Source organism: Ambystoma mexicanum, chromosome 1q (assembly GCF_040938575.1).
Source record: "Ambystoma mexicanum isolate Mex_15411 chromosome 1q, UKY_AmexF1_1, whole genome shotgun sequence".
NCBI classification, from domain to species: domain Eukaryota; kingdom Metazoa; phylum Chordata; class Amphibia; order Caudata; family Ambystomatidae; genus Ambystoma; species Ambystoma mexicanum.
This window is the reverse complement of record NC_090922.1, coordinates 1534907361-1534928476: the sequence shown is the minus strand read 5'-3', so window position 1 is coordinate 1534928476 and position 21116 is coordinate 1534907361.

Genomic DNA, 21116 nt, shown 5'->3' with positions numbered 1-21116 from the left:
TCAGCTACCACTCAGTAGAACACCCGCCCAGGCTCATGAGCTCACATTCCTGCACACCTCAGCTTCAGCTGCCACTCAGTAGAACACTCCCCCAGGCTCACGATCTCACATTCCTACACACCTCAGCTTCAGTTGCCACTCAGTAGAACACTCGCCCAGGCTCACAATCTCACATTCCTGCACACCGCAGCTTCAGCTGCCACTCAGTAGAACACTCGCCCAGGCTCACGATCTCACATTCCTGCACACCTCAGCTTCAGCTGCCACTCAGTAGAACACTCGCCCCTGCTCACGATCTCACATTCCTGCACACCGCAGCTTCAGCTGCCACTCAGTAGAACACTCGCCTCGGCTCACGATCTCACATTCCTGCATACCTCAGCTTCAGCTGCCACTCAGTAGAACACTCGCCCTGGCTCACGATCTCACATTCCTTAACACCTCAGCTTCTGCTGCCACTGAGTAGAACACTAGCCCCAGCTCAAGATCTCACATTCCTGCACACCTCAGCTTCAGCTGCCACTCAGTAGAAGACTCGCCCAGGCTCACGATCTCACATTCCTGCACACCTCAGCTTCAGCTGCCACTCAGTAGAACACTAGCCCCGGCTCTTGATCTGACATTCCTGCAAAGCTCAGCTTCAGCTGCCACTCAGTAGAACACTAGCCCATGCTCACGATCTCACATTCCTGCACACCTCAACTTCAGCTGCCACTCAGTAGAAAACTAGCCCCGGCTCACGATCTCACATTCCTGCACACCCCAGCTTCAGCTGCCACTCAGTAGAACATTCGCCCAGGCTCACGATCTCACATTCCTGCACACCTCAGCTTCTGGTGCCACTCAGTAAAACACTAGCCCCGGGTCATGATCTCAAATTCCTGCACACCTCAGCGTCAGCTGCCACTCAGTACAACACTAGCCCCGGCTCACGATCTCACATTGCTGCACACCTCAGCTTCAGAATCCACTCAGTAGAACACTAGCCCTGGCTCACGATCTCACATTCCTTAACACCTCAGCTTCAGCTGCCACTCAGTAGAACACTCGCCCCAGCTCACGATCTCACATTCCTGCACACCTCAGCTTCAGCTGCCACTCAGTAGAACACTCACCCCGGCTCACGATCTCACATTCCTGCACACCTCAGCTTCAGCTGCCACTCAGTAGAACACTCGCACCAGCTCACGATCTCACATTCCTGCACACCTCAGCTTCAGCTGCCACTCAGTAGAACACTAGCCCCCGCTCAAGATCTGACATTCCTGCACACCTCAGCTTCAGCTGCCACTCAGTAGAACACTAGCCCCGGCTCAAGATCTCACATTCCTGCAGAACTCAGCTTCAGCTGCCACTCAGTAGAACACTCCCCCAGGCTCACGATCTCACATTCCTGCACACCTCAGCTTCAGTTGCCACTCAGTAGAACACTCGCCCAGGCTCACGATCTCACATTCCTGCACACCGCAGCTTCAGCTGCCACTCAGTAGAACACTCACCCAGGCTCGCGATATCACATTCCTGCACACCTCAGCTTCAGCTGCCACTCAGTAGAACACTCGCCCCGGCTCGCGATCTCACATTCCTGCACACCTCAGCTTCAGCTGCCACTCAGTAGAACACTAGCCCCGGCTCATGATCTGACATTCCTGCACACCTCAGCTTCAGCTGCCACTCAGTAGAACACTAGCCCATGCTCACGATCTCACATTCCTGCACACCTCAACTTCAGCTGCCACTCAGTAGAAAACTAGCCCCGGCTCACGATCTCACATTCCTGCACACCCCAGCTTCAGCTGCCACTCAGTAGAACATTCGCCCAGGCTCACGATCTCACATTCCTGCACACCTCAGCTTCTGCTGCCACTCAGTAAAACACTAGCCCCGGGTCATGATCTCAAATTCCTGCACACCTCAGCGTCAGCTGCCACTCAGTACAACACTAGCCCCGGCTCACAATCTCACATTCCTGCACACCTCAGCTTCAGCTGCCAATCAGTAGAACACTACCCCAGGCTCACGAGCTCACATTCCGTACGCCTCAGCTTCAGCTGCCACTCAGTAGAACACTATCCCCGGGTCATGATCTCACATTCCTGCACACCTCAGCATCAGCTGACACTCAGTAGAACACTCGCCCATGCTCACGATCTCACATTCCTGCAGACCTCAGCTTCAGCTGCCACTCAGTGGAAACCTCGCCCAGGCTCACGATCTCACATTCCTAAACACCTCAGCTTCAGCTGCCACTTAGTAGAACACTCGCTCAGGCTCACGTACTCACATTCCTGCACACCTCAGCTTCAGCTGCCACTCAGTAGAACACTAGCCCCGGCTCATGATCTCACATTCCTGCACACCTCAGCTTCAGCTGCCACTCAGTAGAACACTAGCCCCGGCTCATGATCTCACATTCCTGCACATTCCTGCACACCTCAGCTTCAGCTGCCACTCAGTGGAACACTAGCCCCGGATTATGATCTCACATTCCTGCAGACCTCAGCTGCCACTCAGTAGAACACTCACCCAGGGTCACAATCTCACATTCCTATACACACCTCAGCTGCAGTTGCCACTCAGTAGAATACTAGCCCCGGCTCATGATCTGACATTCCTGCAGACCTCAGCTTCAGCTGCCACTCAGTAGAAACCTCGCCCAGGCTCACGATCTCACATTCCAACACACCTCAGCTTCAGCTGCCACTTAGTAGAACACTCGCTCAGGCTCACGTACTCACATTCCTGCACACCTCAGCTTCAGCTGCCACTCAGTAGAACACTAGCCCCGGCTCACGATCTCACATTCCTTAACACCTCAGCTTCTGCTGCCACTGAGTAGAACACTAGCCCCGGCTCAAGATCTCACATTCCTGCACACCTCAGCTTCAGCTGCCACTCAGTAGAACACTCGCCCAGGCTCACGATCTCACATTCCTGCACACCTCAGCTTCAGCTGCCACTCAGTAGAACACTCGCCCATGCTCACGATCTCACATTCCTGCACACCTCAGCTTCAGCTGCCACTCAGTAGAACACTAGCCCCGGCTCACGATCTCACATTCCTGCACACCTCAGCTTCAGCTGGCACTCAGTAGAAGACTCGCCCAGGATCACGATCTCACATTCCTGCACACCTCAGCTTCAGCTGCCACTCAGTAGAACACTAGCCCAGGCTCATGATCTGACATTCCTGCACACCTCAGCTTCAGCTGCCACTCAGTAGAACACTAGCCCCGGCTCAAGATCTCACATTCCTGCATACCTCAGCTTCCGCTGCCACTCAGTAGAACACTAGCCCCGGCTCAAGATCTCACATTCCTGCAGAACTCAGCTTCAGCTGCCACTCAGTAGAACACTCGCCCATGCTCACGATCTCACATTCCTGCACACCTCAATTTCAGCTGCCACTCAGTAGAACACCCGCCCAGGCTCATGAGCTCACATTCCTGCACACCTCAGCTTCAGCTGCCACTCAGTAGAACACTCGCCCCAGCTCACGATCTCACATTCCTGCACACCTCAGCTTCAGCTGCCACTCAGTAGAACACTCACCCCGGCTCACGATCTCACATTCCTGCACACCTCAGCTTCAGCTGCCACTCAGTAGAACACTCGCACCAGCTCACGATCTCACATTCCTGCACACCTCAGCTTCAGCTGCCACTCAGTAGAACACTAGCCCCCGCTCAAGATCTGACATTCCTGCACACCTCAGCTTCAGCTGCCACTCAGTAGAACACTAGCCCCGGCTCAAGATCTCACATTCCTGCAGAACTCAGCTTCAGCTGCCACTCAGTAGAACACTCCCCCAGGCTCACGATCTCACATTCCTGCACACCTCAGCTTCAGTTGCCACTCAGTAGAACACTCGCCCAGGCTCACGATCTCACATTCCTGCACACCGCAGCTTCAGCTGCCACTCAGTAGAACACTCACCCAGGCTCGCGATATCACATTCCTGCACACCTCAGCTTCAGCTGCCACTCAGTAGAACACTCGCCCCGGCTCACGATCTCACATTCCTGCACACCTCAGCTTCAGCTGCCACTCAGTAGAACACTAGCCCCGGCTCATGATCTGACATTCCTGCACACCTCAGCTTCAGCTGCCACTCAGTAGAACACTAGCCCATGCTCACGATCTCACATTCCTGCACACCTCAACTTCAGCTGCCACTCAGTAGAAAACTAGCCCCGGCTCACGATCTCACATTCCTGCACACCCCAGCTTCAGCTGCCACTCAGTAGAACATTCGCCCAGGCTCACGATCTCACATTCCTGCACACCTCAGCTTCTGCTGCCACTCAGTAAAACACTAGCCCCGGGTCATGATCTCAAATTCCTGCACACCTCAGCGTCAGCTGCCACTCAGTACAACACTAGCCCCGGCTCACAATCTCACATTCCTGCACACCTCAGCTTCAGCTGCCAATCAGTAGAACACTACCCCAGGCTCACGAGCTCACATTCCGTACGCCTCAGCTTCAGCTGCCACTCAGTAGAACACTATCCCCGGGTCATGATCTCACATTCCTGCACACCTCAGCATCAGCTGACACTCAGTAGAACACTCGCCCATGCTCACGATCTCACATTCCTGCAGACCTCAGCTTCAGCTGCCACTCAGTGGAAACCTCGCCCAGGCTCACGATCTCACATTCCTAAACACCTCAGCTTCAGCTGCCACTTAGTAGAACACTCGCTCAGGCTCACGTACTCACATTCCTGCACACCTCAGCTTCAGCTGCCACTCAGTAGAACACTAGCCCCGGCTCATGATCTCACATTCCTGCACACCTCAGCTTCAGCTGCCACTCAGTAGAACACTAGCCCCGGCTCATGATCTCACATTCCTGCACATTCCTGCACACCTCAGCTTCAGCTGCCACTCAGTGGAACACTAGCCCCGGATTATGATCTCACATTCCTGCAGACCTCAGCTGCCACTCAGTAGAACACTCACCCAGGGTCACAATCTCACATTCCTATACACACCTCAGCTGCAGTTGCCACTCAGTAGAATACTAGCCCCGGCTCATGATCTGACATTCCTGCAGACCTCAGCTTCAGCTGCCACTCAGTAGAAACCTCGCCCCGGCTCACGATCTCACATTCCTTAACACCTCAGCTTCTGCTGCCACTGAGTAGAACACTAGCCCCGGCTCAAGATCTCACATTCCTGCACACCTCAGCTTCAGCTGCCACTCAGTAGAACACTCGCCCAGGCTCACGATCTCACATTCCTGCACACCTCAGCTTCAGCTGCCACTCAGTAGAACACTCGCCCATGCTCACAATCTCACATTCCTGCACACCTCAGCTTCAGCTGCCACTCAGTAGAACACTAGCCCCGGCTCACGATCTCACATTCCTGCACACCTCAGCTTCAGCTGGCACTCAGTAGAAGACTCGCCCAGGATCACGATCTCACATTCCTGCACACCTCAGCTTCAGCTGCCACTCAGTAGAACACTAGCCCCGGCTCATGATCTGACATTCCTGCACACCTCAGCTTCAGCTGCCACTCAGTAGAACACTAGCCCCGGCTCAAGATCTGACATTCCTGCATACCTCAGCTTCCGCTGCCACTCAGTAGAACACTAGCCCCGGCTCAAGATCTCACATTCCTGCAGAACTCAGCTTCAGCTGCCACTCAGTAGAACACTCGCCCATGCTCACGATCTCACATTCCTGCACACCTCAATTTCAGCTGCCACTCAGTAGAACACCCGCCCAGGCTCATGAGCTCACATTCCTGCACACCTCAGCTTCAGCTGCCACTCAGTAGAACACTCCCCCAGGCTCACGATCTCACATTCCTGCACACCTCAGCTTCAGTTGCCACTCAGTAGAACACTCGCCCAGGCTCACGATCTCACATTCCTGCACACCGCAGCTTCAGCTGCCACTCAGTAGAACACTCGCCCAGGCTCACGATCTCACATTCCTGCACACCTCAGCTTCAGCTGCCACTCAGTAGAACTCTCGCCCCGGCTCACGATCTCACATTCCTGCACACCTCAGCTTCAGCTGCCACTTAGTAGAACACTCGCCCCGGCTCACGATCTCACATTCCTGCACACCTCAGCTTCAGCTGCCACTCAGTAGAACACTCGCCCTGGCTCACGATCTCACATTCCTTAACAACTCAGCTTCTGCTGCCACTGAGTAGAACACCTGCCCCGGCTCAAGATCTCACATTCCTGCACACCTCAGCTTCAGCTGCCACTCAGTAGAAGACTCGCCCAGGCTCACGATCTCACATTCCTGCACACCTCAGCTTCAGCTGCCACTCAGTAGAACACTAGCCCCGGCTCATGATCTGACATTCCTGCACACCTCAACTTCAGCTGCCACTCAGTAGAAAACTAGCCCATGCTCACGATCTCACATTCCTGCACACCTCAGCTTCAGCTGCCACTCAGTAGAACACTAGCCCATGCTCACGATCTCACATTCCTGCACACCTCAACTTCAGCTGCCACTCAGTAGAAAACTAGCCCCGGCTCACGATCTCACATTCCTGCACACCCCATCTTCAGCTGCCACTCAGTAGAACATTCGCCCAGGCTCACGATCTCACATTCCTGCACACCTCAGCTTCTGCTGCCACTCAGTAAAACACTAGCCCCGGGTCATGATCTCAAATTCCTGCACACCTCAGCGTCAGCTGCCACTCAGTACAACACTAGCCCCGGCTCACAATCTCACATTCCTGCACAGCTCAGCTTCAGCTGCCACTCAGTAGAACACTAGCCCAGGCTCACGATCTCACATTCCGTACGCCTCAGCTTCAGCTGCCACTCAGTAGAACACTAGCCCCGGGTCATGATCTCACATTCCTGCACACCTCAGCTTCAGCTGCCACTCAGTAGAACACTAGCCCCGGCTCATGATCTGACATTCCTGCACACCTCAGCTTCACCTGCCACTCAGTAGAACACTAGCCCCGGCTCAAGATCTGACATTCCTGCATACCTCAGCTTCCGCTGCCACTCAGTAGAACACTAGCCCCGGCTCAAGATCTCACATTCCTGCAGAACTCAGCTTCAGCTGCCACTCAGTAGAACACTCGCCCATGCTCACAATCTCACATTCCTGCACACCTCAATTTCAGCTGCCACTCAGTAGAACACCCCCCTGGCTCATGAGCTCACATTCCTGCACACCTCAGCTTCAGCTGCCACTCAGTAGAACACTCCCCCATGCTCACGATCTCACATTCCTGCACACCTCAGCTTCAGCTGCCACTCAGTAGAACACTAGCCCCGGCTCACGATCTCACATTCCTGCACACCTCAGCTTCAGCTGGCACTCAGTAGAAGACTCGCCCAGGATCACGATCTCACATTCCTGCACACCTCAGCTTCAGCTGCCACTCAGTAGAACACTAGCCCCGGCTCATGATCTGACATTCCTGCACACCTCAGCTTCAGCTGCAACTCAGTAGAACACTAGCCCCGGCTCAAGATCTGACATTCCTGCATACCTCAGCTTCCGCTGCCACTCAGTAGAACACTAGCCCCGGCTCAAGATCTCACATTCCTGCAGAACTCAGCTTCAGCTGCCACTCAGTAGAACACTCGCCCATGCTCACGATCTCACATTCCTGCACACCTCAATTTCAGCTGCCACTCAGTAGAACACCCGCCCAGGCTCATGAGCTCACATTCCTGCACACCTCAGCTTCAGCTGCCACTCAGTAGAACACTCCCCCAGGCTCACGATCTCACATTCCTGCACACCTCAGCTTCAGTTGCCACTCAGTAGAACACTCGCCCAGGCTCACGATCTCACATTCCTGCACACCGCAGCTTCAGCTGGCACTCAGTAGAACACTCGCCCAGGCTCACGATCTCACATTCCTGCACACCTCAGCTTCAGCTGCCACTCAGTAGAACTCTCACCCCGGCTCACGGTCTCACATTCCTGCACACCTCAGCTTCAGCTGCCACTTAGTAGAACACTCGCCCCGGCTCACGATCTCACATTCCTGCACACCTCAGCTTCAGCTGCCACTCAGTAGAACACTCGCCCTGGCTCACGATCTCACATTCCTTAACAACTCAGCTTCTGCTGCCACTGAGTAGAACACCTGCCCCGGCTCAAGATCTCACATTCCTGCACACCTCAGCTTCAGCTGCCACTCAGTAGAAGACTCGCCCAGGCTCACGATCTCACATTCCTGCACACCTCAGCTTCAGCTGCCACTCAGTAGAACACTAGCCCCGGCTCATGATCTGACATTCCTGCACACCTCAGCTTCAGCTGCCACTCAGTAGAACACTAGCCCATGCTCACGATCTCACATTCCTGCACACCTCAACTTCAGCTGCCACTCAGTAGAAAACTAGCCCCGGCTCACGATCTCACATTCCTGCACACCTCAGCTTCTGCTGCCACTCAGTAAAACACTAGCCCCGGGTCATGATCTCAAATTCCTGCACACCTCAGCGTCAACTGCCACTCAGTACAACACTAGCCCCGGCTCACAATCTCACATTCCTGCACAGCTCAGCTTCAGCTGCCACTCAGTAGAACACTAGCCCGGGCTCACGATCTCACATTCCGTACGCCTCAGCTTCAGCTGCCACTCAGTAGAACACTAGCCCCGGGTCATGATCTCACATTCCTGCACACCTCAGCATCAGCTGACACTCAGTAGAACACTCGCCCATGCTCACGATCTCACATTCCTGCACACCTCAGCTTCACCTGCCACTCAGTAGAACATTCACCCAGGCTCATGATCTCACATTCCTGCACACCTCAGCTTCAGCTGCCACTCAGTAGAACAATAGCCCCGGGTCATGATCTCACATTCCTGCACACCTCAGCTTCAGCTGCCACTCAGTAGAACACTAGCCCCGGCTCACGATCTCACATTCCTGCACACCTCAGCTTCAGCTGCCACTCAGTAGAACACTAGCCCCGGCTCATGATCTCACATTCCTGCACACCTCAGCTTCAGCTGCCACTCAGTGGAACACTAGCCCCGGATTATGATCTCACATTCCTGCAGACCTCAGCTTCAGCTGCCACTCAGTAGAACACTCACCCAGGGTCACAATCTCACATTCCTGCACACCTCAGCTTCAGTTGCCACTCAGTAGAATACTAGCCCCAGCTCATGATCTCACATTCCTGCAGACCTCAGCTTCAGCTGCCACTCAGTAGAAACCTCGCCCAGGCTCACGATTTCACATTCCTGCACACCTCACCTTCAGCTGCCACTTAGTACAACACTCGCTTAGGCTCACGTACTCACATTCCTGAACACCTCAGCTTCCGCTGCCACTCAGTAGAATACTCGCTCAGGCTAATGTACTCACATTCCTGCACACCTCAGCGTCAGCTGCCACTCAGTACAACACTAGCCCCGGATCACAATCTCACATTCCTGCACACCTCAGCTTCAGCTGCCACTCAGTAGAACACTAGCCCAGGCTCACGATCTCACATTCCGTACGCCTCAGCTTCAGCTGCCACTCAGTAGAACACTAGCCCCGGGTCATGATCTCACATTCCTGCACACCTCAGCATCAGCTGACACTCAGTAGAACACTCGCCCATGCTCACGATCTCACATTCCTGCACACCTCAGCTTCACCTGCCACTCAGTAGAACATTCACCCAGGCTCATGATCTCACATTCCTGCACACCTCAGCTTCAGCTGCCACTCAGTAGAACAATAGCCCCGGGTCATGATCTCACACTCCTGCACACCTCAGCTTCAGTTGCCACTCAGTAGAACACTCGCCCAGGCTCACGATCTCACATTCCTGCACACCACAGCTTCAGCTGCCACGCAGTAGAACACTCGCCCAGGATCACGATCTCACCTTCCTGCACACCTCAGCTTCAGCTGCCATTCAGTAGAACACTCGCCCCGGCTCACGATCTCACATTCCTGCACACCTCAGCTTCAGCTGCCACTCAGTAGAACACTCGCCCAGGCTCACGATCGCACATACCTGCACACCTCAGCTTCAGCTGCCACTCAGTAGAACACTAGCCCCGGCTCATGATCTCACATTCCTGCACTTCTCAGCTTCAGGTGCCACTCAGTAGAACACTCGCCCAGGCTCACGATCTCACATTCCTGCACACCTCAGCTTCAGCTGCCACTCAGTAGAACACTCACCCATGCTCACGATCTCACATTCCTGCACACCTCAGCTTCAGCTGCCACTCAGTAGAACACTAGCCCCGGCTCACGATCTCACAATCCTGCACACCTCAGCTTCAGCTGCCACTCAGTAGAACACTCCCCACGGCTCACGATCTCACATTCCTGCACACCTCAGCTTCAGCTGCCACTCAGTAGAACACTCTCCCAGGCTCCCGATCTCACATTCCTGCAAACCTCAGCTTCAGCTGCCACTCAGTAGAACACTCGCCCCGGCTCACGATCTCACATTCCTGCACACCTCAGCTTCAGCTGCCACTCAGTAGAACACTCGCCCAGGCTCACGATCTCACATTCCTGCACACCTCAGCTTCAGCTGCCACTCAGTAGAACACCCGCCCAGGCTCACAAGCTCACATTCCTGCACACCTCAGCTTCAGCTGCCACTCAGTAGAACACTCCCCCAGGCTCACGATCTCAAATTCCTGACACCTCAGCTTCAGTTGCCACTCAGTAGAAAACCCGCCCAGGCTCACGATCTCACATTCCTGCACACCTCAGCTTCAGCTGCCACTCAGTAGAACACTCGCCCAGGCTCACGATCGCACATTCCTGCAGACCTCAGCTTCAGCTGCCACTCAGTAGAACACTCGCCCCGGCTCACGATCTCACATTCCTGCACACCTCAGCTTCAGCTGCCACTCAGTGGAACACTAGCCCCGGATTATGATCTCACATTCCTGCAGACCTCAGCTTCAGCTGCCACTCAGTAGAACACTCGCCCAGGCTCACAATCTCACATTCCTTAACACCTCAGCTTCTGCTGCCACTCAGTAGAACACTAGCCCAGGCTCACGATCCCACATGCCTGCACAGCTCAGTTTCAGGTGCCACTCAGTAGAACACTAGCCCCGGCTCACGATCTCACATTCCAGCACACCTCAGCTTCAGCTGCCACTCAGTAGAAAATTCACCCAGGCTCACAATCTCACCTTCCTGCACACCTCAGCTTCAGCTGCCATTCAGTAGAACACTCGCCCATGCTCACGATCTCACATTCCTGCACACCTCAGCTTCAGCTGCCACTCAGTAGAACTCTCTCCCAGGCTCATGATCTCAAATTCCTGCACACCTCAGCTTTAGCTGCCACTCAGTAGAACATTCGTCCAGGCTCACAATCTCACATTCAAGCACACCTCAGCTTCAGCTGCCACTCAGTAGAACATTCGCCCAGGCTCACGATCTCACATTCCTGCACACCTGAACTTCAGCTGCCACTCAGTAGAACACTCGCCCATGCTCAAGATCTCACATTCCTGCACACCTCAGCTTCAGCTGCCACTCAGTAGAACATTCGCCCAGGCTCACGATCTCACATTCCTGCACACCTCAGCTTCAGCTGCCACTCAGTAGAACACTCGCCCAGGCTCATGATCTCACATTCCTGCACACCTCAGCTTCAGCTGCCACTCAGTAGAACACTAGTCCCGGCTCACAATCTCACATTCCTGCACACCTCAGCTTCAGCTGCCGCTCAGTAGAACTTTCGCCCAGGCACACAATCTCACATTCCTGCACACCTCAGCTTCAGCTGCCACTCAGTAGAACACTAGCCCCGGCTCATGATCTCACATTCCTGCAGGCCTCAGCTTCAGCTGCCACTCAGTAGAAAACTAGCCCCGGCTCACAATCTCACATTCCTGCACACCCCAGTTCAGCTGCCACTCAGTAGAACATTCGCCCAGGCTCACGATCTCACATTCCTGCACACCTCGGCTTCTGCTGCCATTCAGCAGAACACTAGCCCCTGTCATGATCTCACATTCCTGCACACCTCAGCATCAGCTGCCACTGAGTACAACACTAGCCCCGGCTCACAATCTCACATTCCTGCACACCTCAGCTTCAGCTGCCACTCAGTAGAACACTAGCCCAGGCTCACGATCTTACATTCCGTACACCTCAGCTTCAGCTGCCACTCAGTAGGACACTAGCCCCGGGTCATGATCTCACATTCCTGCACACCTCAGCATCAGCTGACACTCAGTAGAACACTCGCCCATGCTCACGATCACACATTCCTGCACAGCTCAGCTTCAGCTGCCACTCAGCCGAACACTCACCCCGGCTCGCGATCTCACATTCCTGCACACCTCAGCTTCAACTGCCACTCAGTAGAACACTCGCCCCGGCTCACGATCTCACATTTCTGCACACCTCAGCTTCAGCTGCCACTCAGTAGAACACTCGCCCATGCTCACGATCTCACATTCCTGCACACCTCAGCTTCAGCTGCACTCAGTAGAACACTCGCACATGCTCACGATCTCAAATTCCTGCACACCTCAGCTTCAGCTGCCACTCAGTAGAACACTCGCCCAGGCTCACGAACGCACATTCCTGCACACCTCAGCTTCAGCTGCCACTCAGTAGAAACCTCGCCCAGGCTCACGATCTCACATTCCTGCACACCTCAGCTTCAGCTGCCACTTAGTAGAACACTCGCTCAGGCTCACGTACTCACATTCCTGCACACCTCAGCTTCAGCTGCCACTCAGTAGAACACTAGCCCCGGCTCACGATCTCACATTCCTGCACATTCCTGCACACCTCAGCTTCAGCTGCCACTCAGTGGAACACTAGCCCCGGATTATGATCTCACATTCCGGCAGACCTCAGCTTCAGCTGCCACTCATAGAACACTCGCCCAGGCTCACAAACGCACATTCCTGCACACCTCAGCTTCAGCTGCCACTCAGTAGAAACCTCGCCCAGGCTCACGATCTCACATTCCTGCACACCTCAGCTTCAGCTGCCACTTAGTAGAACACTCGCTCAGGCTCACGTACTCACATTCCTGCACACCTCAGCTTCAGCTGCCACTCAGTAGAACACTAGCCCCGGCTCATGATCTCACATTCCTGCACATTCCTGCACACCTCAGCTTCAGCTGCCACTCAGTAGAATACTAGCCCCGGCTCATGATCTCACATTCCTGCAGACCTCAGCTTCAGCTGCCACTCAGTAGAAACCTCGCCCAGGCTCACGATCTCACATTCCACAACACCTCAGCTTCAGCTGCCACTTAGTAGAACACTCGCTCAGGCTCACGTACTCACATTCCTGCACACCTCAGCTTCAGCGGCCACTCAGTAGAACACTAGCCCCGGCTCACGATCTCACATTCCTTAACACCTCAGCTTCTGCTGCCACTGAGTAGAACACTAGCCCCGGCTCAAGATCTCACATTCCTGCACACCTCAGCTTCAGCTGCCACTCAGTAGAACACTCGCCCAGGCTCACGATCTCACATTCCTGCACACCTCAGCTTCAGCTGCCACTCAGTAGAACACTCGCCCATGCTCACGATCTCACATTCCTGCACACCTCAGCTTCAGCTGCCACTCAGTAGAACACTAGCCCCGGCTCACGATCTCACATTCCTGCACACCTCAGCTTCAGCTGGCACTCAGTAGAAGACTCGCCCAGGCTCACGATCTCACATTCCTGCACACCTCAGCTTCAGCTGCCACTCAGTAGAACACTAGCCCAGGCTCATGATCTGACATTCCTGCACACCTCAGCTTCAGCTGCCACTCAGTAGAACACTCGCCCCGGCTCAAGATCTGACATTCCTGCACACCTCAGCTTCAGCTGCCACTCAGTAGAACACTCGCCCTAGCTCACGATCTCACATTGCTGCACACCTCAGCTTCAGAATCCACTCAGTAGAACAATATCCCCGGCTCATGATCTGACATTCATGCACACCTCAGCTTCAACTGCCACTCAGTAGAACACTCGCCCCGGCTCACCATCTCACATTTCTGCACACCTCAGCTTCAGCTGCCACTCAGTAGAACACTCGCCCATGCTCACGATCTCACATTCCTGCACACCTCAGCTTCAGCTGCACTCAGTAGAACACTCGCCCATGCTCACGATCTCAAATTCCTGCACACCTCAGCTTCAGCTGCCACTCAGTAGAACACTCGCCCAGGCTAGCGAACGCACATTCCTGCACACCTCAGCTTCAGCTGCCACTCAGTAGAACTCTCGCCCCGGCTCACGATCTCACATTCCTGCACAGCTCAGCTTCAGCTGCCACTCAGTAGAACACTCGCCCAGGCTCCTGATCTCACATTCCTGCACACCTCAGCTTCAGCTGCCACTCAGTAGAACACTCGCCCAGGCTCACAATCTCACATTCCTGCACACCTCAGCTTCAGCTGCCACTCAGTAGAACAATAGCCCCGGGTCATGATCTCACATTCCTGCACACCTCAGCTTCAGCTGCCACTCAGTGGAACACTAGCCCCGGATTATGATCTCACATTCCTGCAGACCTCAGCTTCAGCTGCCACTCAGTAGAACACTCACCCAGGGTCACGATCTCACATTCCTGCACACCTCAGCTTCAGTTGCCACTCAGTAGAATACTAGCCCCGGCTCATGATCTCACATTCCTGCAGACCTCAGCTTCAGCTGCCACTCAGTAGAAACCTCGCCCAGGCTCACGATCTCACATTCCTGCACACCTCAGCTTCAGCTGCCACTTAGTAGAACACTCGCTCAGGCTCACGTACTCACATTCCTGCACACCTCAGCTTCAGCTGCCACTCAGTAGAACACTAGCCCCGGCTCAAGATCTCACATTCCTGCACACCTCAGCTTCAGCTGCCACTCAGTAGAACACTAGCCCCGGCTCATGATCTCACATTCCTGCACATTCCTGCACACCTCAGCTTCAGCTGCCACTCAGTGGAACACTAGCCCCGGATTATGATCTCACATTCCTGCAGACCTCAGCTTCAGCTGCCACTCAGTAGAACACTCACCCAGGGTCACGATCTCACATTCCTATACACACCTCAGCTGCAGTTGCCACTCAGTAGAATACTAGCCCCGGCTCATGATCTCACATTCCTGCAGACCTCAGCTTCAGCTTCCACTCAGTAGAAACCTCACCCAGGCTCACGATCTCACATTCCTGTACACCTCAGCTTCAGCTGTCACTTAGTAGAACACTCGCTCAGGCTCACGTACTCACATTCCTGCACACCTCAGCTTCAGCTGCCACTCAGTAGAACACTAGCCCCGGCTCACGATCTCACATTCCTTAACACCTCAGCTTCTGCTGCCACTGAGTAGAACACTAGCCCCGGCTCAAGATCTCACATTCCTGCAGAACTCAGCTTCAGCTGCCACTCAGTAGAACACTCGCCCATGCTCACGATCTCACATTCCTGCACACCTCAATTTCAGCTGCCACTCAGTAGAACACCCGCTCAGGCTCATGAGCTCACATTCCTGCACACCTCAGCTTCAGCTGCCACTCAGTAGAACACTCCCCCAGGCTCACGATCTCACATTCCTGCACACCTCAGCTTCAGTTGCCACTCAGTAGAACACTCGCCCAGGCTCACGGTCTCACATTCCTGCACACCGCAGCTTCAGCTGCCACTCAGTAGAACACTCGCCCAGGCTCACGATCTCACATTCCTGCACACCTCAGCTTCAGCTGCCACTCAGTAGAACACTCGCCCCGGCTCACGATCTCACATTCCTAAACACCTCAGCTTCAGCTGCCACTCAGTAGAACACTCGCCCCGGCTCACGATCTCACATTCCTGCACACCTCAGCTTCAGCTGCCACTCAGTAGAACACTCGCCCTGGCTCACAATCTCACATTCCTTAACACCTCAGCTTCTGCTGCCACTGAGTAGAACACTAGCCCCGGCTCAAGATCTCACATTCCTGCACACCTCAGCTTCAGCTGCCACTCAGTAGAAGACTCGACCAGGCTCACGATCTCACATTCCTGCACACCTCAGCTTCAGCTGCCACTCAGTAGAACACTAGCCCCGGCTCATGATCTGACATTCCTGCACACCTCAGCTTCAGCTGCCACTCAGTAGAACACTAGCCCATGCTCACGATCTCACATTCCTGCACACCTCAACTTCAGCTGCCACTCAGTAGAAAAGTAGCCCCGGCTCACAATCTCACATTCCTGCACACCTCAGCTTCAGCTGTCACTCAGTAGAACACTAGCCCCGGCTCAAGATCTCACATTCCTGCACACCTCAGCTTCAGCTGCCACTCAGTAGAAGACTCGCCCAGGCTCACGATCTCACATTCCTGCACACCCCAGCTTCAGCTGCCACTCAGTAGAACATTCGCCCAGGCTCATGATCTCACATTCCTGCACACCTCAGCTTCTGCTGCCACTCAGTAAAACACTAGCCCCGGGTCATGATCTCAAATTCCTGCACACCTCAGCGTCAGCTGCCACTCAGTACAACACTAGCCCCGGCTCACAATCTCACATTCCTGCACACCTCAGCTTCAGCTGCCACTCAGTAGAACACTAGCCCAGGCTCACGATCTCACATTCCGTACGCCTCAGCTTCAGCTGCCACTCAGTAGAACACTAGCCCCGGGTCATGATCTCACATTCCTGCACACCTCAGCATCAGCTGACACTCAGTAGAACACTCGCCCATGCTCACGATCTCACATTCCTGCAGACCTCAGCTTCAGCTGCCACTCAGTAGAAACCTCGCCCAGGCTCACGATCTCACATTTCTGCACACCTCAGCTTCAGCTGCCACTTAGTAGAACACTCGCTCAGGCTCACGTACTCACATTCCTTCACACCTCAGCTTCAGCTGCCACTCAGTGGAACACTAGCCCCGGATTATGATCTCACATTCCTGCAGACCTCAGCTTCAGCTGCCACTCAGTAGAACACTCACCCAGGGTCACGATCTCACATTCCTATACACACCTCAGCTGCAGTTGCCACTCAGTAGAATACTAGCCCCGGCTCATGATCTCACATTCCTGCAGACCTCAGCTTCAGCTGCCACTCAGTAGAAACCTCGCCCAGGCTCACGATCTCACATTCCTGCACACCTCAGCTTCAGCTGCCACTTAGTAGAACACTCGCTCAGGCTCACGTACTCACATTCCTGCACACCTCAGCTTCAGCTGCCACTCAGTAGAACACTAGCCCCGGCTCACGATCTCACATTCCTTAACACCTCAGCTTCTGCTGCCACTGAGTAGAACACTAGCCCCGGCTCATGATCTCACATTCCTGCAGACCTCAGCTTCAGCTGCCACTCAGTAGAAACCTCGCCCAGGCTCACGATCTCACATTCCTGCACACCTCAGCTTCAGCTGCCACTTAGTAGAACACTCGCTCAGGCTCACGTACTCACATTCCTGCACACCTCAGCTTCAGCTGCCACTCAGTAGAACACTCGCCCAGGCTCACGATCTCACATTCCTGCACACCTCAGCTTCAGCTGCCACTCAGTAGAACACTCGCCCATGCTCACGATCTCACATTCCTGCACACCTCAGCTTCAGCTGCCACTCAGTAGAACACTAGCCCCGGCTCACGATCTCACATTCCTGCACACCTCAGCTTCAGCTGGCACTCAGTAGAAGACTCGCCCAGGCTCACGATCTCACATTCCTGCACACCTCAGCTTCAGCTGCCACTCAGTAGAACACTAGCCCCGGCTCAAGATCTGACATTCCTGCACACCTCAGCTTCAGCTGCCACTCAGTAGAACACTAGCCCCGGCTCAAGATCTCACATTCCTGCAGAACTCAGCTTCAGCTGCCACTCAGTAGAACACTCGCCCATGCTCACGATCTCACATTCCTGCACACCTCAATTTCAGCTGCCACTCAGTAGAACACCCGCCCAGGCTCATGAGCTCACATTCCTGCACACCTCAGCTTCAGCTGCCACTCAGTAGAACACTCCCCCAGGCTCATGAGCTCACATTCCTGCACACCTCAGCTTCAGCTGCCACTCAGTAGAAACCTCGCCCAGGCTCACGATCTCACATTCCACAACACCTCAGCTTCAGCTGCCACTTAGTAGAACACTTGCTCAGGCTCACGTACTCACATTCCTGCACACCTCAGCTTCTGCTGCCACTCAGTAGAACACTAGCCCCGGCTCACGATCTCACATTCCTTAACACCTCAGCTTCTGCTGCCACTGAGTAGAACACCAGCCCCGGCTCAAGATCTCACATTCCTGCACACCTCAGCTTCAGCTGGCACTCAGTAGAAGACTCGCCCAGGCTCACGATCTCACATTCCTGCACACCTCAGCTTCAGCTGCCACTCAGTAGAACACTAGCCCCGGCTCACGATCTCACATTCCTGCACACCTCAGCTTCAGCTGGCACTCAGTAGAAGACTCGCCCAGGCTCACGATCTCACATTCCTGCACACCTCAGCTTCAGCTGCCACTCAGTAGAACACTAGCCCCGGCTCATGATCTGACATTCCTGCACACCTCAGCTTCAGCTGCCACTCAGTAGAACACTAGCCCCGGCTCAAGATCTGACATTCCTACACACCTCAGCTTCAGCTGCCACTCAGTAGAACACTAGCCCCGGCTCAAGATCTCACATTCCTGCAGAACTCAGCTTCAGCTGCCACTCAGTAGAACACTCGCCCATGCTCACGATCTCACATTCCTGCACACCTCAATTTCAGCTGCCACTCAGTAGAACACCCGCCCAGGCTCATGAGCTCACATTCCTGCACACCTCAGCTTCAGCTGCCACTCAGTAGAACACTCCCACAGGCTCACGATCTCACATTCCTGCACACCTCAGCTTCAGCTGCCACTTAGTAGAACACTCGCTCAGGCTCACGTACTCACATTCCTGCACACCTCAGCTTCAGCTGCCACTCAGTAGAACACTAGCCCCGGCTCACGATCTCACATTCCTTAACACCTCAGCTTCTGCTGCCACTGAGTAGAACACTGGCCCCGGCTCAAGATCTCACATTCCTGCACACCTCAGCTTCAGCTGCCACTCAGTAGAACACTCGCCCAGGCTCACGATCTCACATTCCTGCACACCTCAGCTTCAGCTGCCACTCAGTAGAACACTCGCCCATGCTCACGATCTCACATTCCTGCACACCTCAGCTTCAGCTGCCACTCAGTAGAACACTAGCCCCGGCTCACGATCTCACATTCCTGCACACCTCAGCTTCAGCTGGCACTCAGTAGAAGACTTGCCCAGGCTCACGATCTCACATTCCTGCACACCTCAGCTTCAGCTGCCACTCAGTAGAACACTAGCCCCGGCTCATGATCTGACTTTCCTGCACACCTCAGCTTCAGCTGCCACTCAGTAGAACACTAGCCCCGGCTCAAGATCTGACATTCCTGCACACCTCAGCTTCAGCTGCCACTCAGTAGAACACTAGCCCCGGCTCAAGATCTCACATTCCTGCAGAACTCAGCTTCAGCTGCCACTCAGTAGAACACTCGCCCATGCTCACGATCTCACATTCCTGCACACCTCAATTTCAGCTGCCACTCAGTAGAACACCCGCCCAGGCTCATGAGCTCACATTCCTGCACACCTCAGCTTCAGCTGCCACTCAGTAGAACACTCCCCCAGGCTCACGATCTCACATTCCTGCACACCTCAGCATCAGCTGCCACTCTGTAGAACACTCGCCCAGGCTCAAGATCTCATATTCCCCCACACCTCAGCTTCAGCTGCCACTCAGTAGAACACTCGCCCAGGCTCACGATCTCACATTCCTGCACACCTCAGCTTCAGCTGCCACTCAGTAGAACACTAGCCCCGGCTCACGATCTCACATTCCTGCACACCTCAGCTTCAGCTGCCACTCAGTAGAACACTAGCCCCGGCTCATGATCTCACATTCCTGCACATTCCTGCACACCTCAGCTTCAGCTGCCACTCAGTGGAACACTAGCCCCGGATTATGATCTCACATTCCTGCAGACCTCAGCTTTAGCTGCCACTCAGTAGAACACTCACCCAGGGTCACGATCTCACATTCCTATACACACCTCAGCTGCAGTTGCCACTCAGTAGAATACTAGCCCCGGCTCATGATCTCACATTCCTGCAGACCTCAGCTTCAGCTGCCACTCAGTAGAACACTCGCCCAGGCTCACGATCTCACATTCCTGCACACCTCAGCTTCAGCTGCCACTCAGTAGAACACTCACCCATGCTCACGATCTCACATTCCTGCACACCTCAGCTTCAGCTGCCACTCAGTAGAACACTAGCCCCGGCTCACGATCTCACATTCCTGCACACCTCAGCTTCAGCTGGCACTCAGTAGAAGACTCGCCCAGGCTCACGATCTCACATTCCTGAACACCTCAGCTTCAGCTGCCACTCAGTAGAACACTAGCCCCGGCTCATGATCTGACATTCCTGCACACCTCCGCTTCAGCTGCCACTCAGTAGAACACTAGCCCCGGCTCAAGATCTGACATTCCTGCACACCTCAGCTTCAGCTGCCACTCAGTAGAACACTAGCCCCGGCTCAAGATCTCACATTCCTGCAGAACTCAGCTTCAGCTGCCACTCAGTAGAACACTCGCCCTTGCTCACGATCTCACATTCCTGCACACCTCAATTTCAGCTGCCACTCAGTAGAACACCCGCCCAGGCTCATGAGCTCACTTTCCTGCACACCTCAGCTTCAGCTGCCACTCAGTAGAACCCTCCCCCAGGCTCACGATCTCACATTCCTGCACACCTCAGTTTCAGCTGCCACTCAGTAGAAAACTCGCCCAGGCTCACGATCTCACATTCCTGCACACCTCAGCATCAGCTGCCACTCAGTAGAACACTCGCCCAGGCTCACGATCTCACATTCCTGTACACCTCAGCTTCAGCTGCCACTCAGTAGAACACTGGCCCCGGCTCACGATCTCACATTCCTGCACACCTCAGCTTCAGCTGCCACTCAGTAGAACACTAGCCCCGGCTCATGATCTCACATTCCTGCACATTACTGCACACCTCAGCTTCAGCTGCCACTCAGTGGAACACTAGCCCCGGATTATGATCTCACATTCCTGCAGACCTCAGCTTCAGCTGCCACTCAGTAGAACACTCACCCAGGGTCACGATCTCACATTCCTATACACACCTCAGCTGCAG